This window comes from Dromiciops gliroides, chromosome 1 (genome assembly GCF_019393635.1).
Source record: "Dromiciops gliroides isolate mDroGli1 chromosome 1, mDroGli1.pri, whole genome shotgun sequence".
Lineage (NCBI taxonomy): Eukaryota > Metazoa > Chordata > Mammalia > Microbiotheria > Microbiotheriidae > Dromiciops > Dromiciops gliroides.
This window is the reverse complement of record NC_057861.1, coordinates 341857165-341869610: the sequence shown is the minus strand read 5'-3', so window position 1 is coordinate 341869610 and position 12446 is coordinate 341857165.

Here is a 12446-nt window from a genome sequence, read left to right as displayed (position 1 = left end):
AGCTAGGTGGCGCAGTGGATAGAGCACTGGCCCTGGAGTCAGAAGTACCTGAGTTCAAATCCGGCCTCAGACACTTAATTAACACTTACTAGCTCTGTGACCCTGGGCAAGTCACTTAACCCCAATTGCCTCACTAAAAAAAAAAAAAATTCATCTGAGGTCATGTATCCAGAAGTAGCCTTAGAAATTGAAAATGGGAAGCTTCCTGATTATTGGCTTATACCCCTAGTAATATTATGTTTTAAAAATACCAGTGGTATTTTGCTGAGCTATTTCATAAATGAATGGCTGAAGAAAGGAAAAATTTATTCAATACTTACTATGTGCTAAGTATAGGGATACAAAAAGAAGACAGTCCCTGCTCTCAAATAGATCTCAAGCAGATCTTCCTAACTGGAAGAGACAACATATGAGAATTCAGGGGAAAGATGGATGCAAAACCCTAGAGGTTCTAAGAATGCACTTGAAAGGCAGATGGAAAGGCTCAGAAGACCTTACGTGCATTGGGTTATCTGTTCCACTGCAGCAGAAGGGAAAGTAGGACTAAACTTCAGGCTGGAAAGGTGATTCTGTATTTTTCTGATAAAGGCAGGGACAAAGAAGGGAGAAGAGTCAGTATCTGCCTAGAAGAGGAAAACAGGAAGGGGACATTATCAAAAAGATTGGAGAGGGATATGGAACAGGGAAAGACAAAAGTTGCCACACTGGCTGGGGCTCTCCAGAAATTCCATGGTCTGGGTGAATTATGATGGAGGAGGTCAAAATTGGGTCATTTTATCAATGAGATCCCATGAAGAATTATTTATTAATAGGGATTTCATTCAACCACAGGTCCACTTTGAAGCTAGCATGTTAGAGGAAGTATACAATGAAAAGACCACTGGCTCTGTATCCTGAAAACCTGGATTTAGAATCTGACTTTGATAGTTAACAATCATGTGATTTTGGCCATGCCCATTTTCATCTCTCTGAGTGGCAATTTATAAAATGAACAAGTGGACTAAATGTCTCCTTTCATCCCTTCCCAATTACAATGGCATTCCAATCCTAGAAAATGCAAAAGAGCTTTTTGGTATTTCACTACTAACCAAAGTCCTGCTTTTGTTCATTCTGAAAAATTCCCAAACTGTTCTGCAAAGCCCATTATCTCATCTGAACTTACTGGGGCAGCCATCTTTACCATATAAAATAAAGCCTGTGATTCAAATCTGTCCCTTTAGTTTGCCAATGTTAGGTTGTCTACTCTGTGGATATTACTAAGAATAAGTCATAGAATCATAGAAGAGAATAGGACTTTCATTCTTCCTGTTCAACTCCTTTAAAGTACATATGTAAAAACTGAGGCTCCTAAAGGTAGAGTCACAGTTAATTTATTATTGTGCTAGGGCTAGACCCCTCTAACTAGATTTGTGATTTTGAGGAACCCACTTAATCTCTCTGAGTCTCAGTTTCTCCATTTTGTAAGAAGGAAAAGGGAGGGGGGCTTGAATTAAAAATCTCCAAAGTCCCCTTTAGCACTATGATTCCATGATCTATGATCTATAAGTAGTTTGTTTCTATTGTAATTAGTGGAATAATTTGCAAACATCTTAACTTTCAGCTCTCTAATGTTTTACATCTTGCATAATGGATTTACATTTTAAAGATACATAAAATCAATCAAGTTTTTATTCAGAGATTCCACATAATGTCGACAAAGACCAAATCTTCAAGGAAGAGAAGTAGAAAGAGTAGAGTTGATGCTCATTAAAGTTATTTCAATTATAAGACTGAATAGGGGGGCAGCTAGGTGGCACAGTGGATAAAGCACTGGCCCTGGAGTCAGGAGGACTTGAGTTCCAATCTGGCCTCAGATGCTTGACACTTACTGCCTGTATGACCCTAGGCAGGTCACTTAGCCCTCATTGCCCTGCCTCTCCCCCCAAAAAAGACTGAATAGGACACATTGCAGTCAAAATTGTGAAGCCATTGAAGTTTACATTATCTATGCATCAACCTCACCTTATGGAAACACTTTTTACCCCTTTCCTCAATCTCCCATTGGGACCCTTAGGCTCCTACTAACCCAACTACCCAGAACTCCTTATTTTGACCCTTACCCTTGAGCAGACATGTGCTCTGGGCTACACTCTCCCTTCACTAGATTAAAGGATCCTGTAATATTTGTGCCTAATTTTTAAGCCAATTTAAAAAAAACCATATTAACAAGGGTGTTTTAAAAAGTAAACGTTCCATGCCAAAGAATGTTATTTTAACGAGTGGGATTTAAGTCTTGTGCAGAGGGGAAGATCATTGGGAAAGGTCAACAGTGCTTTTTTTTTCTCATAGTCCCCCCACAGAGATGGATGCCTTCTCTGCTTTCACAAAGGGGACAATTCTACCTAAAGGGAGTCATTGTGGAATAGCAGATAGAATGTGGTAGCTGGAGTGAGAAAGGCCTGGGTTCAGACCTCACTCCTGACACTAGCTGTGTGTCCATAAACAATGTACACAATCTCTCTGAAATTCAAGCAGCTCTATTAGACTTATCTACCAAATTACAGATTTCCTGCTATCAAGACTACACTGGGGGGGCAGCTGGATGGCGCAGTGGTTAAAGCACCGGCCCTGGATTCAGGAGGACCTGAGTTCAAATCCAGCCTCAGACACTTAACACTTACTAGCTGTGTGACCCTGGGCAAGTCACTTAACCCTCATTGCCCTGCAAAAAAAAAAAAAAAGACTACACTGATAAAATTACAAATCCTTGGAATAATTCTCCTATAGCTTTAAAAAAAAACATAGCTGAAATAAGGGATGGATATTGTAGTATCTCTAATGTCGCATTTGTTCATCTTCACTCAAAATATTTTTCACATCTATTATAATTCTTTTAAATTTCTACCATTTCTGCTCCCCCGACTACTAATACAAGTTATTAAGTACACTGATGGCAAAACATGCTTAATTTTATAACTTTCACAAATAGGCTCAATTTAACATAACAATCCTAGCTTGGCGGACAAATCTCTGAGACGAACTCTGATTTTCAAGTTTACCACAGACAGTTCTGGAGGAGAGTCAAAATGTTCATGTATCATTCTTTTCACCCTTGCATACTCTTGACTTCCCTTTTTCTCATGAGAAAGATATGTTCACTTAACCTGGAACTTTTGTGCCTAGGAATTATTACCGTTAAGAGTTGTACATGGCCACCTAGTGTGTATTCTATAGCTCCTACTCCAAGTACTAGGAAATAGAGAGAATTATGGTGTGGTGTACTGGAATGTAAGCTGCTTGAGACCAGAAACTGTTATGTTTTTAGTTTGTATCCCTGATGTCTCACAGAATAAGTACATGGCACATAGTAATGACTTTTAAAGTGCTTATTGAATTAAAGTGAATTTAATAATCATAAATTTTCTCATCTGAAGAGGCAAGGGATTAGTCTCCAATTAAATGGTCTTCTCTTTTCCAATGGTCTTCTATTAAAAAATTCTAAGATCATGATTGATCATATATTAACCTTCATATATTAACTTTCCCAATATTTCTTTTAAGCCAAAGACTTGAATGGCAAATGAATACCTGAAATAGATTAACACATAACCAAACATGTGCAAAATCCTTTTTAAATGTTGCTGAATAATAAACATGGATAGGGATAAGAACTAGCCCTATGATTTCATTGGCATAGGGAAATTTCAGGCAAGAAAATTCCCTCTATCAATTCAAGTCAACACCTTCTCTGCAATTTAGTCTTAGAGAGTTACCTGAAGTGCTGTGAGAATAAGAGATTTGGGGGCAGGTAGGTGGTGCAATGAATAAAGCACCGGCCCTGGATTCAGGAGGACCTGAGTTCAAATCCAGCTTCAGACACTTGACACTTACTAGTTGTGTAACCTTGGGCAAGTCACTTAACCCTCATTGCCCTGCCAAAAGAAAAAAAAAGGGGGGGGATTTGCCAGGGGTCACAGCCAGATGGAGGACAACTACAGTTAGCTCAGTTTTTTGGGGCCAATTCCTTATTTACTATGCTGTGTTACCTATAAATGAAGCCATTTCCTGATCTCTTCCTACCTACCCCCCTGCTCTCATTGCCAGTATCTTATGCTGGAGATTACTTTATGTTCATTTCAGATGTAGACACAGAAATATACATAAATATGTATATATAGGTATATATACATGTGTATACATGTATATACATATATATGCACCTACATATGAATACATGTATGTTCATGTTGTCCCCATTCCTTTTGTGTACTGCCCCCCTTAGGATATATGTGATATGTGTTTCTTGATAACCAGTATTATATATATATATATATATATATATATGTGTGTGTGTATACATTGTGTGCATGTATGTATGTATATACACACATATACACATGCACATATATATCTATGAATGTATACACATGTATGTATTATATATATGTATATAATTATGATTAAGATTTATATACAGCTTACTATGTGCCAGGCACTGTGCTAAGTACTTTGCAATTATTATCTCATTTGAATCTCATAACCACCTTGGTAGGTAGGTGCTATTATTATCCTCATTTTACAGATAAGGAAACTGAGAATAGAAATTAATTGAGTGGCCTAGGGTCACATAGTAAATTCTGAGACAGGATTTGAATTCAGGTCTTCCTGACTCTAGATCAAATACTCTATCCATTGTGCCATCTAGATGCTCCTATGTCTACTGCCTAGCATAGTACCTGGCACAAAGTATTGTTGCTCACGTTTCAGTCATGTCTATTTGAGGTTTTCTGGGCAATGATGGAATGGTTTGCCATTTTCTGCTCCAGTTCATTTTACAAATGAAGAAACTGAGGCAAACAGGGTTAAGTGTTATTCCCAGGGTCACAGAGCTAGTAGAATCTGAGGGTGGGTTTTAACTGAGGTCTTTCTGACTCTATCCACTGAGCCACCCAGCTGCCCTCCACTATGCCACAGGCATTTAATAAAAGCTTGAAGAATTAATGAATGAATGAAATCAGATGCATGAGAGACATTCTGCCTCAAATGGCTCCAAACTATAAAGCTAGAATGAATTTAGAGCACAGTGAAGTAGCACTCACACCTCTCTGTTGCTATTACATCACTGGAGCAAAGAAGGAGGGCAGCCGCCATTTTAGAAGTTAGATTGAAACCAATGTAAAAGCCTACCATCGAGGTACCACTGTGCTCACAGCAGTCAGCATGACGTATCACCCTAAAGTCCTGCTCCACAGTAGTGCCATTTCCAAAGATTTCTTGGGTATGTAGTCTTTTACTATCTGAATATTTATTTCACCTCCTAAATGAAATCCAATTTGAAGCTATTAATATTAATGCACTGAGATAATTCTGATGATGAATTAATAAAACACTTGGCCTCTCAATATGCTGTTTGCTCTTACCATTTAATGATGCTTTTATTTGGAAAGAGGAAGAGATAGAAGAGACTCCACCAGGAGCCTGAAAATTAGAAACCACTTCATTGTTTTTAGCTGCTTTAATGACAATCGATAGAATTGATTTTAGAGTAGAAAAGTATTTACTAAATCTTTACCATGTGCTACAATATCTATTTAGATTCCTTGAGCATCATCAGCATGTAGCATTTTCTTCAAGGTTCTGAGTTTGCCAATGAATGAAGTGATAAATAAATTCCTGTACACTTTTCCTATGGTATATTATGATCTATTTTTAAAAGGCACTTATATTATTATGTTTCATAAAATACTGAAAGGATATTTTTCTCAATTGAGACTTAGGTGTTCACATAGTGTTTGTATGTATATATATATATATGTATGTGTATGTATATATATATGTATGTATATGTATATATATCTTTATCAATCTATATATTCACACACAGGTGTGTGTAAATAACTTCAAAAAGTAGAACACATATATATTCGCTCCTATTTATTTGCAAATTCAGTTCAGTTTTCTATTCAATAAGCACTTAGGATGTGCTTGCTATTTGAAAAATAATCTGGAGCCAATAGATTTTCATTTAAATAAATACAATTCACCTCCCACACTCACTTTGCCAAATTAGTCATATAAAGTCCAATTTGATTTTAATTGCTTTACTTGAATTTTGTACTAACTCAAAACTGAATGCACAGCCATAAAATTAATTTGCATTTAGCCATTTTTTTCAGGTGAAGGAAACAAACTATTCTTGGTTGCTTGTGAAATATCTACACTGTTGTGGACAATGTGCAATCAACTCATCTGTACCATAATTACAACTTTGTTATTTTTTTCATCACAGGTGCAAATGAAGCTCAGACATATCCAAGCCATTAATTGAGATCAGCTACTGTTGCTACAAGAGATGGACTAAACCAAAATTTGAATAAACTTCAAAACCAGAGCGTCTGTTTATCTGAAAGGAACAGGGCACTCAAATCACACAGACCCAAACCAGAGGATCTGGTTTTTAACTTACAAAATAGACATTTTTAATAAACATTAAAATTTTAGGAGACCAGGCAAGGATCAAGCTGAAATCTATTCCAGGCAAACCTAATTTGTTCATTGTCATTTACAGAGGGCTCCGTTCTATTTATTCTTCTATTAAATGGAAATGAGTTGTTACATGAGCAACAACTGCAGCATGGGAAACATGCCACAAGCTCCCATTTGTCTCACAATATTTAAAGGGCATCTGTTTGAAAATTAGAAGGCTTGGAAGATTTTTCTCTGGTGCAAAAGAAGGGGGAAGAAGGTAAGACCACTTTGTAATTGTTGGTAAATGTGATTTTAGGGAATGCAAATGTGAATGGCAAATGGAAGTGGAGGATTTCACAGAAAAGTGAAAAATATCTGCGACAGCTGATATCCCAGCTCATTGGCTGTTCCTTCCTTAGAGATGTGAAAATAACCCTTCTGAAATCACAAGACATCCCAACTTTAAAAGGACTATTAGTAGTATCTCTTGTACAATCAACAAAATTATCCCAGGCTCTTGAGCAGCTCATTCAAATGTAGTAGTACAATAAATGAAGTGACATTCTCCCCCCGGGGGAAGAAAACAAAACAAAACAATGAAACTACTTCTATTTTCTTTATATCTGAAAGCAAAAATTGGAAGAATGATTGTAAAGAAACCCTTAGTTCCTCAATATATTTAGAATACAATTTCGAATCTAGCACTGTCCTATGACCTAGTTACAAACTTAGACATAATGCGCTGCTTTAAAAAGCCTTACATCATGCAAAAACATAACTCATCATCAGTGGTATATTTTTATCTACTCGACAGAAGCAGTAATGATTTTTATATTCTCAGCTGCACAATTGCCAACTGACACCCACAACCGGGAAGGTTTCTCACACACAGGCCAATTTGATCTCAATTATCTGTAGGTATACAACTCACCTGACCAGCATACAATCCCGACCTGCAGGAATTACTATAGTAATCTCTTTGCATTCTCTGTCCCCCAAAAGAAAGCATTCCAGACAAATAGAAAATCACCCATGAACTTTGTGCATCAACCTCTTGCATTTAAAAACAAATAAAAATAAAATAAAATGAAGAAAGCGGAGCTCTAGAGACTCCTCCTCACTGGCCTTTCACCCCTATGATTGAACACATAATTCAAGGAAATAGAAATCCTTTCCACTAGCTTAAATATGATCAAGTGAACTACTTTGGTCACATCAGCTGAGTATCTGGTGAACAGCTGCCACTACAAACTCAGCACACATATGGCCCAGATGCCACTGTTGCTCATTTTTGCTATAAACGAACCACAGTTCAGGCATAGAGTTGACATTTATATACAGAGCCCCAGCAAAGTGTGCTGTCATGCCTTTGTGTCACTCCCATAAATACTGTGTGTATGTGTGTGTGTGTGTGTGTGTGTCTATGCAAGATATTCTGTGATCTAGACTGTCCACAACTGTGTGCGTCCAATATATACTTTATTCAAGATTTATGTGCATGCTTATATGTATTGAAGACACAGACAGATATAATCGATATCATTGTGTTTATATATATATATATATATATATACGTACACATATAGATCTTGTTAGCACTATTTTAGTTAAAACATTGCATCCTAAAATACTACTACTATACTTTATAAAGCTACTTAATTGTATGAATGAATTGGTGTGCCCTGAATTTCTTAGACATAAGAAATATAAGCAAAGAAGAAACAAAACCAAACCCCCAAAAAGAGGTAAGGACACCACAGCATATCATTTCTATCATTGGTATATATAAAATGCTTCCCCTACACTTTTAAGGTGATGAAAAGGACAACTAGATCGTGTCTAAATCAGCAGAGTTTGATATGATGTCAAAGCCTTTGGCTAAACATAGATTGACTTAATTCTTTCAATAATGAACTTTGGTCCAGAGCACTTAACAACCACAAGAGGGAGAAACCCAATATAACAGAGAAAATCTCCTCATTCAGGTTATCTTGACTCTGCTGCAGGCAAAACATAGAAATATTTTTTTTAATCGAGATTCTCTGCAGCAGCCCTTTCCAAATGCCAGTATCCATCACTGATGACTGGATCAATAGCTCTGTTTTGGCCTCAGTCTCCTACGAGAGATGGCATGCCATCAGTGACAGACAAATATCACAGTTAAGCAAAGTATCCAGCCAGACCTAGTAACATTTTTATTGATTTTTGTTGTGCAAATAATGTCTTTTTGGGCTGAATAAATGGCTTTGAGCCAAACAGTCATTGTTTATGATTCCAAAATGCAATAAAGGGACAGGAAATATATTATAGCCAATGTCTCAAGGCACACAACATAATCATCCTTTGGTGGTGAAAAACTATCCAACTGAAACCATGAGTGCATATTTATCCATGCTTAAAGGTACCTGTAGGACTTGCAAATCTTACACAAAATGTCCTGTTAGGAAACAGATGGTGTTGCCCTTTAACCTATTGAATAACTACTAGAAAACCAAGCAAAAAATAAGCACTATATTTCTTCAATCAATACAAAGAAAACACTTTATTATATTCCTTTCAAATGAAATATCAAAGTTGCCAAAAGTGCATTAGTTTACCTTGAAAGAAAACACATCAAAAAGTACCCTGACTTTATCAAATGCTATAAAATCAAAAAATATTTTATTTAAAAAAAAAACTACCCTTGTTCAAAATCTTTGTGAACAAGTCTCATTTAGTAGCTCAGTGGAAATATAGGTACCAATGGTTTGTACATTAATTAAATTGGGTGGGTTTTTTTGGTGATCATTTGAGTGTCCTCATCTTGAACCTGAGCAGGCCTCATTTTAAAAGGATCATTAAATGGTGCTCTAAATTAGTTTCTCTTACAATTAAGTCTATCTGTTCCTTGTTCTCTCAGAAATCCTCCCGAAATGGAAGTATTAAGAGATGCCTAATGGCTAGTTTTCTTTGGAAATAGAATCAATTCCACAATGTCAACATGCTTTGGTACTAAATTTTCCATATTTTGAAGGGTGTGTAACCTCAAGTATTAGGAATTTTGTGTGGGCTGAGGTTCCATGAACTGGATTTTACTGATACTTTTAGTGTGCCCACAAAATCATTCCCTCCCCAGTCCTGTAGAAAATGATCATGACTTTCAAAATCAGAGATCACTCAACTACTTGTGTTCAAAAAGAAATAAATGGAGGGGCAGCTAGGTGGCGCAGTGGATAGAGCACCAGCCCTGGAGTCAGGAGGACCTGAGTTCAAATCTGGCCTCAGACACTTAACATGTGCTAGCTGTGTGACCCTAGGCAAGTCACTTAACCCCAACTGCCTCACACACACACACACACACACACACACACACAAACACACACACAAAAGAAAGAAATGGATTGCAAAATTTTTTGAATAGCATGATTCTAACATTGAGTCCAGATCCTTATAAAATCTCCCACTTTATTTAATCCCAAAGATGTATTTATTTCTACTTTTGTGCCTAGAATCTGGTTCTAGAAATAAAAGAATGCAATTCCTAAGTACACTTTAATTATTTCTTATTAATTTTTTTTTAAATGTTGCAGACCTATGATTTCAACAATGTATTGAATTCCCAGCATAGAAACTCACTTAGGCCTGTGAGTTCTTCACTGTGGGGAAATCCCAGTGTGTAAACACTTTTTACTTTCTGTAATTTATAGTCATAAAGAGTTGGATGTTGCACCAAGGGGTTTAGCAACCTGCCCAAGGTAAGCCAGCTAATATATTTTCAAGGCAGGGCTTGAACAAAGGGCTTACTGACTTTAAAGTCTCCTATTTATCCACAGTACCATGTTGCCTCCAAATTACATGCAAAAAATCCTTGATTTTAAGTAGCCAGGATGGTACCGTATAACATAATAACTAGAGATTATTCAGTGTTCTGGTTTGCACATTATACTTTTCCCCTAAAAGGGGTGGGGGGAGAAGTTGGAAAAATGTGATAAAAAGAGTGATCCACCACATTTATAAACTGAGGAGGGTACCCATGGATTGAGGAATGACTCGACATGAACATAAAAGAATGCTATTTTGTCATAAGAAATGAAGAAGAGGATGGTTTCAGAAAATCCTAGAAAGACTTGTATGAATGGATACAAAGTGAATTGAACAGATCCAGGAAAACAATCTATACAGAAACAACAATTCTTTAAGATAGTCAGGTATAAAATACTTAGTAATTCTGATCAAGACAGTGACCTACCACAATTCCAGAGAACTTATGAATGAAAAGCACTATCCACCTCCAGATAAACAATGAACTCAGAGTACAGGAGATCATATTTTTTCTCATTTTTTAAACATGTCTAATGTGGAAATTTGTTTTGCATTGCTTAAACATATTTGAAATGGGCTTTGTTTTTTTGTTTGTTTTTTATTTTTATTTTGTTGTTGTTGTTGTTTTGTACTGTTTTGGGTTTTTTTGCTTTCTCAATGGGGAAGAGAAAATTTGTAACTGAAAAAAACTTTTAAAAGTCTCTGTGCTTCCACTAAGTTTGGAAACTTTACCTAGGTTTGTGTATTGGTCATCCCTAGAATACTAAAAGTTCTTTCTGGAGTTGAATTCTACATATTCCCTGTTCTGGAGAGCAAGTCAAGTTGAGGACCATTCCATTGTCCCAGTGTTCTTTCTTTAGGCCAGACTTTCCCTTTCCTTGGGTTAGGGTTTCCAAGCCTTCATCATGGACATAAAAGTTATCTCCTCCTGTGATCAGCCTTAGTTGAAGCCCCCTTGCTTTTGGGGATGAAGAGAAAAAGGAAAAGACTTTTATTTAATATTCAGTAAAAATGAAGCTTTCTTTTTCTGATGAAACAGACTTAATTGAGGTCTTTTCCTTGAAGAGGAGGAGGGATTTTTTATTTTTATTTATCTCATTGTATTAGGGTCCTTTTCTACCATAATCAGTTAAACCCTCCCCTCCTCTTTTTCCTTCTCATTCTCCTCTTCCTCGTCCTTCTTGTCCTCCTCCCCCTTCTCCCCCAATCCCCTTATTTCTCCTCTTCCTCTTTTTTCTTTCCCCTCCTTTTCACTTTAATCCTTCAGAGGATTTCATTCCCATTTTGCTTTTTATCTCCTAAGTCTTTTACTTTAATTCATCCCCAAGGAGATTTCTTCACTGAATCCTTTCATTTTCAACTCTCAGGGGATATGGATCATATTACCAATTTCTAAGGGAATGAGTAGGATATTCTAACCATTATCTTGGTTCTTCAGCAAATAAGATATACAACATATAGAAACAAATAAATCAAGTGCTCCAGTATTTAATAAACAAAGCATCTCAGCTACTGGGATAACAATTCAGTATTTGCCCAAAGTGTTGGGAAAATTGGAGAGCAGTATAGGAGAAATTAGATCTAGACCAATACCTCACACTTTATAGAAAGATAAGCTATAAATGGTTATGTGACCTTGATACAAAGGGGCTCATCATAAACAAATTAGAGAAGTATGAAAAAAACCTATCAAATCTATGTATAAGGAAATTGTTCATGGACAAATAAGGGATAAAGAAAATCACTGAGGATAAAATGGCTAATTTTGACTGGATGATTTTTTTTGCATAAACAAATCCAAAAAGGCTAAAATTAAAAGAAAAAAATATTAGAAAAATTTTTGCAACAAGTTTCTCTGATAAAGGCCTTATTTCCAAGCTGTATAAGAAACTGCTTCAAATTTGTAATAAGAAGAACCATTCCCCAATTGATAAATGATCTGATAATAGGCAAAAACCCTGACTACCTGTACCACATGAAGAAAAGATTCCAAATTACTTAAAAATTAGAGAAATTAAAATTAAAGCACTTTTGAGATCCCAAATCATACCCATTTGATTGGCAAAGATGACAAAAAAAGGAAAATAGGAAATGTTGGAGAGGTTGTAGGAAGACAGGCACATTAATGATCATGTCATTGGTAGACTTATGAATGGGTACAATCCCCTTATTTCTCCTCTTTGACATTATACAGAAAG